General features: G+C 35.6%; 1 protein-coding gene and 1 long non-coding RNA gene across 5 annotated transcripts in view; both read left to right on the top strand.

The window, feature by feature from the left end:
* PLCB1 (phospholipase C beta 1) overlaps positions 1 to 15033 on the top strand; it is a 681734-nt gene that overhangs the window by 42374 nt on the left and 624327 nt on the right. The window lies entirely within an intron of this gene.
* LOC118011248 lies at positions 7764 to 11153 on the top strand. Its single transcript, XR_004679433.1, has 2 exons — positions 7764 to 8912; positions 9832 to 11153. It is a non-coding gene; the product is annotated as an uncharacterized LOC118011248 (long non-coding RNA).

Raw genomic sequence — 15033 nt, 5'->3', positions numbered from 1 at the left:
AATTTGTTTTCTTTCTTATGCCATTCTGTGTATTCAGATTTTTTTGTCATGACTTTATATTATTTTTGTAGCCGGAAAATAAATGTAATTTTCATTAGTAAATGTTCATTTTTAAGGAAGAAATAAGTTAGAGCAAAGGGAAAATGAGGCTATGAGAAAAAAGATGACACCAGAGGTAGAGCATTGAAAGGCTTGCCTAATTATTCAAAGAGAGTTACAGTTTGGCTCTGAGTTTCCTATCAGCACATATGAAGATTCTCAGTGTTGATTAGAGAAAACAGACCTGCTGTTCAGAAGTCTCCTGGCTACCAGAGCTCCTAATATAGCTGCCATTGATACTGACACTTAAGAGATTTCTCCAATGTGTCCTTAGTGTCCCTGTATAGAAGACCATGCCATGTCTTCTTTTAGTGAGTGATGACCACACTGACATCTCGATAAGACATAAAAGCAATAGCATTCACAGAGTTTGCCTCATATTATTCTGAGCCATAGGTCAAAAGCTATACAGTACTAGCAATTCTGGGGGAAATAAACCATGTGAGCCTGGTGTGCAGTAGATATACTGTTGCATGTCTGGTGTGGAGGACTAGTGGCCCCAGGTTTTCGCTTCCTGCTATCTATGCCTCTTTGTAATTTCACTCTGTGGATCTTCCCATCAGAAGGTGGACTATTTCCTTACCCTTCGGATTCAGGCTGACATTGTGACTTTCTTTGTCCAATAGGATGTTATAAGTGATGATGTATGTTACCTGAGCCTAGACCCGAAGAGGTCTTTTGTGCTTCTGCTTCATCCTCTGTCAAGAGAACAAGCTTAAGCTAGCCTGATAGAAGATGAAAGACCACATGGAGCAGAGATGAGTCATGCTAGACCATCCCACTTTCCCTTGACTTGATAGTTGACCAGATGTGCATGAAAGAGACAAGCCCAGTTCAGCAGAGGCTGGTCCAGATCAGCAGATCCATTGTTCAGAACCATATGCTCATCAGCAAAGTTAAATATTTAGTACATGCCATTGAAGTTTTGTAGTTGTTTGTTACACAGCATTATTGTGGTGACAGATAACAAATATATCTCGCTTCATCCATTGTAGAGAAGGATATGAACTATATAGCCTTTAGGGTTCCAGTCCTCATTCTTCATTAAACTAGATATGTGACTTTTAGTAAATATTTTAAGCCTCCCTGAGCAGCCTATGTAAAATGGAAAAAACAAAACAAAACACAAATGATTTTTTGTCTAACTCAAAATTGCTAGATAGAAATGAAATATTTTTAAAAGCATTTAGTAGCTGTGAAGTACAATTCAAGTTCAGGTTGTTTAAAACTCTCCTCTCTACAATAATATACCATGTTTAAATTTTTTCCAATCCAATTGAATCTTTAGGTAACTACATAAAACAAACATATAAAGAACTTTTTGAGGCCATGCCAATCAGTGTTAAATTAATCCAGGCATGTTTTGATAGCCCAGTATCAAAGTTGAAATTAATTACAGAAGAGAACTTTTTAGTTTTTGTAAACATGACTTACAGACGGGGCCTTTAAATAAAATAAAGCAAAACAAGCTTTGACTTATTCAAAGCGACTCTTTAATGCAGAATGTCAGATATGACTGTCAATCGCCAGGCACATCAGGGTGTGAACACGTAACACCCTTGAAGTAAAATTTGCATGCTCTAATCGGGTAATGGTATGTGCAAAGAGGTAATTAATTATAAATTGGCCCTATTTAAATACATTTGCACCTTTTGTTTCACAGCCCACAGATCCTTGTATGATTTTAAAATATAGGAAAGAATTTCTCAAATTGAGTCTCATCAACATTCAGAGTTGTTTTATTTGCAGCCACAGAGATAAAAGTTGACTCTTGATATCTTTAACTAGTTTATTATTAGAATAACCCCAAATAATACTCTTTTGCCTTTATCTTTCCAAGAAGGAAAACAGTTTTCTTGGCTTGACTGTAAATTGTATTCTTTGCATATATTATCTTTTTTTTTTTAAGATTTCATTTTTTTAAATTGTTTATTTGGATAGAGAGCAAGAGTGAGAGAGAGAGAGCACAAGCAGGGGGAGAGGGAGAGGGAGAGGGAGAAGAAGGCTCTCTCCGCTGAGCAGGGAGCCCAATGCGGGGCTCCATCCCAGGACCCTGGATCATGACCTGAGCTGAAGGCAGGCACTTAAGCAACTGAGCCCCCAGGCACCCCTGCATATATTATCTTGAAAATTCTGAATATTTCTAGTTTTAAAATAATGTCTTTCTTTGTAATAATGATACATAATCATTATAGAATTTGAGGTAATAAAGAGATTATAAATGAATAAAATTAAAATTATCCAGATACTTTCACCTAGAAACACACACTGTTAACTTTTAAAGACTATAATTTCAGATACCAGTCTATGCATCTGTCCATATAGAAAGATAATGCATAAATATGAATACTTTTGGAACAACTGTAACATATCATGCATACTAATTCAATGAACATTTTAGATTTAATTTTACTTGAAATTAAGCATAAAAAAATAAACTGAGTATATTCTGAAAAGCTGAACTCCAGATAACAGTTTCACTACAGGATATGTTGTTGCTAAAGGATCCCTCCAAAGTTAAGAAAAAAATAGTGATTATAAAAAATTTGAAGTTCAAGTCATTAATTATGTAACTAAAATTTTGCCCTTTAACTATATTTAATTCTTGCTCTGAAAGATGAAGAAGTTAGATTATACATGCTTTCTTCTCACTTTACTATCTCATCCCCTAAATGCATTAGTTATAATATTATTTTTGTGTTTTTAAGGCTTCTACCATGCCATGATACTCTGTGGTAATAATTCCTGAAATTCTTTAAAACTAATTCCATCAGAAAATCAACAATCCAACTAAAATGGGAAATGTATTGTGCTTAGTTATAAAAAGGGAAACCCAAACCCATTTATAGTAGTAGAAATGCATATTATAACCACACTGAGTTTCCATTTATTACCTATCAGTTTGTCAAGCATCTAAAAGTCTGCCAACATCTTCTAAACGTGAGGTTGTGGGGAAATAGGCCTTATCAGGCATTGCTGGGAAAAGGACAATTAAGCATCACTCTTATGGAGGGCTATTTAGTAATATCTACCAGAATTATAAATGCATTTTATCTTTTGACTCAGTAATTTCTCTTCTGGGTATTTATCTTTTTATGTACATCTGTACATGCACAAAATGATATATGTACAAGGTTATTTATTTCAGAGTTGCTTGTAAAAGCCTACCTTGGAAACAACTTGAGTATCCATCAACAGGGGACTGGTTGAATAAATTACAGGACATTGCTACAATGAAATACTTCGCAGCTAAGCTGAAGCAGGGGAAAAGGAGGGGAAGGAAGAATACATCTTTCTATTGATGTAGAAAGATCTCTAAATATGCTGATCAGTAAAATATTTATGTCCAGAAAATGTATAATAAAGGAAATTAGTAAGAATATCCTTGTTTGTATTTGCATATAGACAAATATATATGACATTAATGAAAATGTTTATCTGGTATAGCTGGAAGAGAGGGGACACTAGTAGATTCTAGTTCTTTGAATTATTTTATTAATCAGTGACCATTACTTATTACAAAAAGAGAATTAAAGCACTAATTAAATGGATTCCATTTTCAACAGTACTTATTTTGTCTCAGACTCTCCATTTGTGACTTCTTTAATTTGATTCACTTTTTGGTTATTGGGTTAGCTGGGTTTTGTCCTCCAGCTAATTTAAAAGGAGGATTTGCAAGTATTCTAAGTCCTAAATTGCTGCATGAATGAGAATATCTGTCTATCACAATTTTGTCTGTGAATCCTTACTTGAAAAACCTTTAAAATCCTTTTGTTTCATGTCGTTCTGCCATAACGTGCCATTCCACTTTCTTCTGGAATAGGATTATGACATTTGCATCAAAATGAAGGTTTTTTTTCCTCCCCTCTACTTTTCTTTTTTGTTGTTGTAGTTTTAGTGATATTTTTTAACATGCAGGTGGTGGCTTTCAGAGATGAGCAGGCTCAGCCTTCACTGCATCCTTCCAAGGCTTATACTGGGCCTCTTTGTATTTGTGTATTTGTTCTTGGATGACCTCATCTACTCCTGGCATGTGGACTGTCACCTAGTCTCAGTCTATAATCCTGATCATGCCAAACCTATTTCCCGGTTGCCTGCTGTACATCTCCACTTTGCTGCCCTGCAAACTTTCCAAACTCAACAACCCACAATCAACTCATGATTCTTCATGATCTATCCTTCCTTTATGATCCATGACACTCATCCCTCTCTTAGTTTACCACACTATTTTCCTTCTCCTTCCCAAATTAAAATCTTTGGAGTCATATATCCTTTTAACTCCCCTTTACCCCAAACATCCAACTAGCCATCATGTCTTTTGTGTGTATCTAAAATGCCAGACTCTGGTCCCTCCTTCCTAATTGGGTCCACAGGTTCCTCTTCATAATTAATAGATTTAATTAAATTAATTATTTAATTTGATCCATTTTTTGATCAGCTGGATTTTATCATCCAGCTAATTTTAAAGGAGGGTTCATGAATGTTCCATTTCCTAAAATGATTAGAGTGGAATGGATGGGGCCTGCCACTCTATTTTCTAGAAAAAGTAAAAATCTGTAATGATGGATGCAGCCAGAGTAGTGGCAATTTTTCTATCTCTTCTTGTCACATTGGTACTATGAATGATAATATTTTATGATGGGAAAGTTCCAGAGACTAGAGCCAGCAATGCCTAATGCCCATACAGTAATACAGAAAGTCTCAAAAGTAGGTAACTAGATCAGTAAATGTATAGGACTGTTACACATTTTATAGTGGTGGTGGTGTATGTGTGTGTGTACTTACAGATATGATAAAGGCTTACATAATTGATCATTGCCTCAGTAAGTTATTTTTGTAACAAACCACCATAGAATCTCTGTGGCAGAAAACAGTGATCAATATTTCCAGCCATCTGCCTGTGTGTTCACTGTGGTTTGGCTAATATAGGCTTGGCTCAGGCTGGTTTTACTTCGAGCTTTGTTCTAAGCCTTGCCTGTTCCTGTAGATTGGGCTCTAGTCTTCTCAACATGTGTTCTTTGTGTGTCCCAGCCTTAGGAGCCAACAGCCATCTAGAAGAGGCTCTTTTTGGGGTGATGGAAAAGGTGATAGAAAGCAAGACCAACCACACAAGTACCTTTGAAGTCTTTGCTTATGTCATGTTCACTAATATTCCTCTGGCCAGAACAAGTTACATGGCTAAGCCCAACATCAAAGGGTCTAGTGGGAGGAACTGCAAAAGGAAGTAGACACAGGGAGGGGTGAAGTCCTGGGAACAACGATGCAATCTAACACAATTGTAATGATAGCTTTCCATAAAAAGAAAACAAATATAAAAATACCTGGGCCCTCTTGTGTATGAATGCCTTTCAAATTGTATGGTTAATCTCATTAGGAGGGGAGATGCATTTTCCTGCTAATATTAAATTGGAAACTAACAGAAGGGTAATGTGAATTTCTAAACAAAAGGAGATTTATGGCATTATTGCATGCTAATCTTCTGATAAGAGTAGCCACCCACTTATAAATAACTTTCACAGTTCTTTTGGAAGCTTCCTGGGAATTGTCCATTTTCATTCACATTTGTAATCTCTGACCTATTCTAAGAGTGCAGTATAGTGTGATGTATTTTATTTTTAGAACTAGTCTTAACCCTGTTAGTATCTTATAAAATGAACTGGTCAAACATTAACCCATAAATGTTGAATATATCAGGAAAAGGATACCCAAGAAGTGAATTAGTAATTCTTAAGTATTGTGTAGTTGACTGCTAAAATTAGTATAGTTTGTGCTATTGTGATTGGTAATTAAAATATCTTGTAAATGTTTCAGAGGAGAACTGTGTAAAGCAAATGATTTAAAAATTAAAATGAGAAGTGTCCCAATGGGTGAGTAGTTGTAATATTTAAAAATGATGTTACCTAAATGAACAAGATATATGTTTTCTTTTATCAGTATTAAGAGAATTATAATTGCCTATGTAGATGCAAGACATTTCTATTTTAATTTTACATAGAAGCAAAGGTATGGAAAGATAAAGAAAAGCAAAGATAAAGGAAAGACAAGGAAAATGGGTCTCTATTACTTCTATACCAGAAACATCGGCAGGGATACTTTCATCCAATCATAGGAAATACAATGAACTTGTGGTTGAATGTGCTAGAAAGTTTTATCAAATTGTAAAATTTGTCAAAACTGCAATACATTATCATCGATATCTTAAGAAACATGGATATGATAATGAATTTAATTTTCAGTCACTCAAATTTTCTACAGTTGTATTATTCATGGTGAAATTCATTCAACAAATTTATCTGTTTCAACTTGGTAGGATTCAGGAACTGACAACTTCCCACTTCTTTGATATTTGTCATCCTCACATTCCCTTAGAAACCTCAATACTCAACCATTTACCATGCTTTAAGGGAATGTTTCACTAGGAAAAAAAATTTGCACAAGTGTGGAAAAGAAGAAAAATAGAATTTTTACAGAATATCAAAGAAAAAGTCATGATGTGAACACTGCATAGTATGTTCCTAGCGTATCTTGAATTAATAGTGAACATGTGGTTTCACTGATTTTCTTTCCCCCATATACTGATATATAAATATATGAGAAACTTGGATTCCATATCAAGCACTAAAGTCAGAGTTCTTATGTAACATACCATCTTTGAAAAACTGAATTCTGAATGACAGGTGGTTCCAATACCCGCCTGTTATTAAGTGTGGTTTGTGTTCCCCATTTTGTTCTAGCACACATTCTTAATCCCCTTTTTGTGAAACTTGATTAATCATTAAACAGGTCGGAGTGTACAAACCACCTGAAATTCTCAGATAAGTAGTTTCTTAACATCTCTTTTTGTTATTTGCTGTTAAAAAAAGTTAGCATTATTTTCCTCGATTATGTGAAATTGCTCCCTTTGCACATTCTTTTGAAACAAATTGTTTCTAAGTACCAATACGGTGATTTTGAAGTTTGAAACGTCTTAAACTTTCCCATCATGGACAAGTTATGTTTTGTAGTTGGTGAGATCAATACCCGCATGCAGCTCCGTGTTTATGGTGGCACAACAAAATGAAGATTTCAGATAATTATCTTGATAGTCAGGCCTCCAGGTCTGTTGGCTGCTGTGTTTACAGGGCAAAGCAAGCTGGACGCTGGGCTGTCTATGGGCAGCCTGTTAAGTACATAATGCTCCCATTGCTTTCTATTCTCAGCACCCAAGTCACTTGCTGGGTGTAAGTTGGGTATTTAAGGGTGAGCATTAACTCTCGTGGGTCACCAGGGAACCATTTAATAAGTAACTAAGGGCCCGGAGATGTTCATGTATTTCTGTAAATGCCCCGGTTTTGTTACGGGTGCAGTTCATTGAAGGTCATTCCACAGTTTCAAATATTTAATGTCCTTTCCCAAGTGAGTGACCCAGGTCTGGTAGACAAGAGGGCTGATAGGTTATTTGTAGCTAGCTGGTCTGTAGTAAGCTAATCAAGTTCATAATGATTATATTCTGGCAAGGAAAAGCTAATCGGCAGATATAATAGGGGTTCAGAGAGGCTAAAATAAATCTGAGAGATAATAAAAACAACCTCATTAGACAAGAGTGTATATATGCGTAGTTTTGTGAATATTTCTTTGCTAACTTTTTATTTTGATATATTTTAAACTTAAAGAAAATTTTCAAGATTAAAACAAGGTACAGCTTTCCATCCTTTACACATATTTGCTGATTATTTATCATTTTCCCCACTTCTTTCATCTTTCTGTCTATCTACCAAGCTATTGATCCACATAAAATGTTTTTTCCTGAACCATTTGGGGGTAAGGTGTAGTCATGATGCCCTTTGACCCTTAAATAATTCAGTGTATATATTCAAAGGACAAGGACTTTTTAAAACATAAACACAGGGCATAATCATCGAAATCAGGACATTTAATAATGATATATACATTACTATAATAATGATACATAATACTACTACATGACTATGGATATTTTCTTTTTCTTTTCTTTTCTTTTTTGATAAATTATATGGAGAGAAACAAGAAAATGAAAATGAATGACTTCAGTTCCAAAATACCATCACATTAGTTGCCCTGGGGTAGATTGTTATGCTAAATTCCAGTTATAAAGTTGCTAGATGATCCAAATGCCAATTAGATGAGGGTCACTTATTCAATAAGTCCTGTGCGTATTTTAGTCACTTCGAAGGTTTCTTTTTTTTTTCCCCAATGACTTACCAAGGAGATGATTATGGGCACTTATTCAAACCCAACTTTCACATTGCATTTGTAAAGCACATTTGAATTAAAAATGCCAGGAAGGTTGACTTTGACCTTAATATTCAGCCATAACTCCCTCTCTTTGGAGATGAATATTCAGGTGAACTTCATTGCTCCTTGAACTTGATCACCTTCATATTGGATTTCCAGTTTTAAGTATAGAATTTAGTACAAATATAATTAAGATATAATACAAGGCAGATAAAATCCATCTAAAAAGAAGAGAACTGTTAATTTAACAACATACCTTGCAGGAGAGTCAGTGTAATGATATAAGTAATACGAACAGGCATGCTATTTGGATGTCAGATTTTTTTTGAAGTCATCAATTTGTTCAGATGTTCTAATGTAGCACTATTATAGTAATAATTAAGAAGGTTAAATCCTTCTTTGTGAAGATGTTAGATGCCTGTCTATTAGAATCATCTGTTCACACTTGACTAGCTCATGTTCATTTTTACAGTCTTTGTTTCAAGAAATTATATTAAGCCAGATGGACTTCTAATGCCTTTGAAGCCAAGTCAAAGAACATAAGGCTGAACTGTAGACTGGTAAGTTGTGAGGTGAAAATGAACACTGAAGAATAACATAAAGGGCAGGTGGAGCCAGTTGGATCACTTGGTAGGTCAGACATATGGGAGAAGAGCCCTCCTTCAGCTATGTGTGCTGAGGATTGGAACATCTAAGCCTCTTGGATGGCATCGGGAGTTTTTAAGAAATAAATACAATGTCACTTGCACCATCAAGTCAGTTACAGAGCCCTAACCTGAAGCCAAGCATGGAGGCAGGACTGTACTTCCGTAATTTACAGCAGTGGCACCAGAGTAGGTACCTAAGGATTCAGGGGATGAGGAGAGTATCTTTTAGACAAATACAGAAGACATAGGAGGAACGGGATATGTATAAAGGTGGAAAGAGAACATTCTAAGAAATGGTATAAATGAAATTATGTAACTACAAAGAAACAGGCAACTGCTGAGTTGTGGCCACATGCATTGGGACCTGGGGGCTAATGTGTGTGACAAGGGTCTCCAGTTTGCTGCCAGTTCTCATGAAAATAGGATGCATGCTAAGGAAATGGTGTCTAACATCCCGTTAGTAGAGCAAGCTGTCCCTGATAGGTGGATGCCTTTCAAATATCCAATTACATCTATAACTGTGTAAGACATTTGATCATGTACTTCTTATGATAATGAAGTCCAGTCTGGAAATCTCTGCCTTTGCATGTAGAATTTATGGCATAAATAATAGGACACAATGAGAGGCTGACAAAGAACCTCCAGAATAGAGAAGACTGTTTATGTGACACACATTTTGCAAGAGAGACTCTGGGAAAACAGGCATGTTCACATGTTGCTGGGAGTGGTGTAAATGATTATGACAGCCATGGAGAGCAACTTGGCCATGTCTATCAAAATTACAAATTTGCCCTTTGTCCTGCAGTCCAGCTTCTATATATTTTTCTTACAGAGTCACTTATTCACAATGAGGAAGAATTTATGTGCATTGTTTGTTAACAGAAAAAGATCAAAACCCAAATCAAATGTTTGAAAATGGGAACCAATCAAATAAACCCTGGTAGATCCAGCCATGGAATACTATGCAGCTGTATAAGAAAAATAAAAAAGAAGAAGAATGAAGATATACTCTGTGTACTGATTTGGAGATAAGTTCTGAAAGGAAAACAAGGATAATCTCATTTGCATGTGTTTGCATGAAGAAACTAGAAGGAGATATATAAAAAAAAAAAAGGAATAAAAATGTTGTATGGTGGGTGGAAACCGGCAGATGGAGTCAGGGGTGGATGTAAAAGTCTTCACCGTGTAAACCTTTTTATACTTAAAAAATGTTTTGATCTGTGTTCATGTACTAGTTAGTGAAAGAAATTAAAAAGAGAATTATTGCATTCAAATATGCAGAGACTGCTAATTTTTCACCCCAACACCTATCCTAATTGTTATGATTTTAAACTGAAACACTGTCCTCTAGGCCTTAAATAATTTTTTCCTGCTTCCCTTGCAGCTAGGTATGGCTCTAAGACCAGTGAGATAGTGTGAGATATCTTGGTACTTATACATGAATCTATTCAGGTGTGAGGGCCTTTCTACCCTGCTTTCTTCTTCCTAAATATGGAGTTGATGTCCAGAGCCCCAGTAGACATCTTGGCCAATGAAATGACCTTGATAATTGAAAACCATTTATAAGAGAGCAGCGGAGAAAGATAGAAACATGAATTCCTGAACACTATGGAGCTAACATAGAGGTTTCTTCTTGGTTTCTCTTATGTGAAAAGCAAGCAAACAAACGAAGCTCTTAGCTTGTGTGCACCACCCTTACTTTGATTTTTATGTTGTTGATTATACTTTGGAATCAAATCCAGTATTTACCCCCAGTGTAGGAAAATGGTGTCTTCCTTATTTAAGACCGTTTCCTTTGTGAATTTTGCTAGGGCATTCTAAGCCTCTGACCTTGTTTCAAATCTAGTCCCTCTTTGGGTTGGTACAACATGGCTGTGATAAGTATTTCTGAAGAATTATGAGATATGAGTGTTATCTGTCACTGTGTTTTGCAGTCCTAAGTGCCAATGTTGGAAAGATTCCTGTATATGCATCATGTCACTTTTCTTTTTAATGTAGATACACAGCTGAATTTTTAATATTTAATAAGCAGTTAAAATAATCATACTTGCTATGTCAAAATAAATATTCAGATTTTCAATCACGGACTTAAGGATGTGAAAATACATCGAATTTAAGAAAGATACATGTCTGTTTTATTGCTATACCTATAATTCAGGCAAAAAAATGTGTGATGAGAAAGGGAAAAGGACATGGAGACATGGAGACATTTATTTTTCAGATTCATGGGATATTTGCTGAAGTGGGAAAGGCTGATGTATTTTCAGCCAAGACATCTGGTAATAAATAAACTATATCCACTGTGTAAATATTAACCTTTTTTTTTTTTTCAAAAGGATTTGATAGCGGGGTGCCTAGCTAGCTCAGTCGGTAGCACTTGCGGCTTTTGATCCTGGGGTTGTGAGTTCAAGCCCCACATTGGGGAGATTACTTAAAATGAAAACAAAAGAAAACAACCTCCTAAAAGATTTGATAGCAAAAAGATATTGTTATTTCATTGCTAGAAGACTCACATTTTTTCACATTAGAAGGGGAAGGGAATTTCATCAGTGGTCACATGATACTATCTGTCTAAACCAACTCTTGCTCACTGAAGTAATATACTAACCCCACTAAAGAGTAGAGTTAATAGAAGAAGCAGATAATTTCAACTGGTGTTTCATAATATCTAATTTTTTTTAGACCTGGGATGGCTTCTTCAGGGTACCTTATACTGAATCTAATTTGCATACCCAATTTAGCAGTCTCTTTTTCTGCTTTAACTAGAAAAAATATTCTAAAACACATTTTACATAATTATTCTACTTATGGAGATGGGCTTTCCCACATGCTATTAAGTAGAAAATCTTTCAGGAAAGCAAAGAAGAAACTATGCAAAAAGAAAATATTTTTTTGAAAGAAGCTTGGAAGATATGGCAATAATTCATGTTATTCAAGATAAAGCTCCTTCTCTTCATAACACAACAATTTATACAGATAGAGGTGATATGTCCTTTATACTAAATATAGTCTTTATTCATTCATTTCTGTATTCATCATGCTGAAAATATTTATTGATCATCTACTTTGTACCAGATGTCATAGAGCTTTGTAAAGGAGTCTTACAATGAATGAATTCTTCAGTAAATGTTGGTGACTATCAATTGAGATAGATCAATTATCAATTGAGCTATGGAGGGGGGGAGTAGGCCATTCTGCAAGAGTATATGACAAAGGGGGCATGTGGGTGTCTCAATGGGTTAAGTGTCTGCCTTTGGCTCAGGTCCATGATCCCAGGGTTCTGGGATCGAGCCCCGCATCGGGCTCCCTGCTCCACATGAAGCCTGCTTCTCCCTCTCCCACTCCCCCTGCTTGTGTTCCCTCTCTCGCTGTCTCTCTCTCTGTGAAATAAATAAATAAAATCTTTAAAAAAAAAGTGTATGACAAAGGAATATGCCTCAAGCTGTGGTCTTGGAGTACACGGAGCTAGTGGGGGCTGAGGTCTAGGTAAATTGTGGGTGCAGGTGGGGTGTGTACCTCATGTTCTAGGTGAGTTCTGTAGAGTTTTGCAACATGGAGGAGCATTATCTCTGTCACCTGTAGAACTTTACAAGGTGAGGCCAATGTAGGTGGAGCTTGGATAGCTAAAGGAGGAAACAGGGGAGATAAAGGGGAAGTGGGAGGCGGGGTGGGCAAGGCCATTTAAGGCCTTAAGGATGTCTTTATTCTGCAGTCGATGGGAATCCATGGAAAGATTTTGGAGAGACAGCAAGTAAGAGAGAGAAAGGCCACAACAGAATGGATGTCAAAAACTAGTAGAGGGAATAGACATAGGTGGGAGGGTAGGGGTGGTGGTGAATTAAGGTGGTGGCAGAGGAGAGGGAATAAAACTACATATTTGAGAAAAAATTAGGAGAATAAAACTGATAGGAACAGATCACGTATATTTTGATCATTAGCAGATTGGAAAACTATATTAACCTTTTTTTTTGAAGTAATTTAGATCTATGTAAAAGTTGCAAAATAGTACAGAGTGTTCCCGTATACATCTCATTCAACTTCCCATATTGTTAACAGGACACCAACTATTTTTTTTTTTTTTTTTAGAGAGAGAGAGAATGTGTGTCAGTGAGGGGAGAAGCAGAGGGAGAGGGAGAGAGAATCTTAAGCAGGCTCCCTGCCCAGTGTGGAGTCTGCCTGTGGCTCTATCTCATGACCCTGAGATCTTGATCTGAGCTGAAATCAAGAGTCAGATGCTTAAATGACTGAGTCACCCAGGCGCCCCAGGACATCAACTATCTTTTTCATTCTAATAATTTTTCTGAAGATTCTCTTGGATTTTCCATGTAGAAAAGTAATAAATATGTAATATGTACATAATTACATTTTTCTTTCCAAATACTTTTATCATTACTTAATTTATTATTCATTCAATTCTTTCATTCATTTATCTTCTTGGATCACCTAGGGCCTCTGGTACAATACTGAATAAATTTTCCCTGATCTTAAAGGGCTGAGTATTTTCCCTGATCTTAAAGGGCTGCTTCTTATGTTCTACTCTTGAGTATGATGTCTGTCTCAAATATGGAGAAGATACTCCTTTAATAAGTTAAGTTCTCTTCTAGATCTGATTTATTAAGGGCTTTAGAACAATCATAAATAGGTGTTAAGTTTTGTCAAATGACTTCTCTGCATATACTGAAATGAGCTTTTCTCTTCTCATATGTTAGGATAAACCCTACTAGCTCATTGTGGCAATCTGCTTGCTAGTATTTTATTTTGCTTCTATCTTCACAAGTGAGACAGATCTAGGATTATTTTTTCTTGTATTTTCCATGTTCAATATCAAGATAATATAGCTTCATAAAATAAGTTGGAGTAATTGTCTTGTTTTTTATTAGTTATTTAATTTTTGTTATGTTCTCAAATCTTTTCAGTTATTTACCTTTGTCCCTTTCTTATGTGTTATTAAGAAAAGGGTTCTTTCATGAGAGACTATGGACTCTGAGAAACAAACTAAGGGTTCTAGAGGGGAGGGGGTGGGAGGATGGGTTAACCCAGTGATGGGTATTAAAGAGGGCATGTATTGCATGGAGCACTGGGCGTTATGCACAAACAATGAATCATGGATCACTACATCAAAAACTAATGATGTAATGTATGGTGATTAACATAACATAATAAAATAAAATTAAAAAAATAAAAGATTAAAAAAAGAAAAGGGTTTTTTGTCAACATTATAAAAATAGCCACCTACTTTTCTTATATTTTAGATATTGTATTTTATTCTGTTAGCCTTTAAATCTTGAGTAGATAACTAAGGGTTTGCTCCTCCATATATGTGACCAACATAGGGCTATGCAATTCTTATTTTAAAACCAGAGAAAAATTTCCAAAGCTGTTTTTAGCAGGAGCTTCAAATATATTTTTCATGGTACCAGCTGGGATGCCCAAGAGAATTGCTATAGGTTTCAGGCTTAAAATAAATCCAAGTATCTACCTAATTCAACAATGATTCTGTGCTTAATGCAGAAGTAAGCCTTAGTCTCAAAATATAACTAGACAAGAAAATTTAATTCAGGAATCTATCCAATTCATATAGACTATTACTCAGCCAGAGCTGAAGATTTACTTTAGCAAGGAGTTGGAATTCCTTAGCATACAGAAGCAAGGTCAATCTCTGGAAAAAAAATGTGATGTTCTGCACCTGTGGAGCAAAATTTGACATTTTCAGTCAATGACATGATTTTAGATTAATGCCAAATGAACTTAAAGGAAAATAACGTTTAAAAAAATGAGCAGATACATGAAGAATACAGTTTACCTACAGTATGAATGAAGAAGTGTACAGTTTTTACCTATGATGGGTGTTATAGGTCCTTGATTCTTGACTATATTTAGTACCTGCATTAGAATGAGTTTCCAACATGGCTAATCTTAATATTAATTTTTTTTCCCTCAGCCAGTATATTCAGGAAGTCAGTATTTTTGGATGTTGTTGCTGTCTTCTTGGCATTTGCCTACTTTTTTTTAATGGTTGTTAATGTCAATATTA

This window comes from Mirounga leonina, unplaced genomic scaffold (genome assembly GCF_011800145.1).
Source record: "Mirounga leonina isolate KUSES-001 unplaced genomic scaffold, KU_Mleo_1.0 Mir_150, whole genome shotgun sequence".
Classification (NCBI taxonomy): Eukaryota; Metazoa; Chordata; class Mammalia; order Carnivora; family Phocidae; genus Mirounga; species Mirounga leonina.
This window is presented reverse-complemented; position numbering and strand designations above follow the sequence as displayed.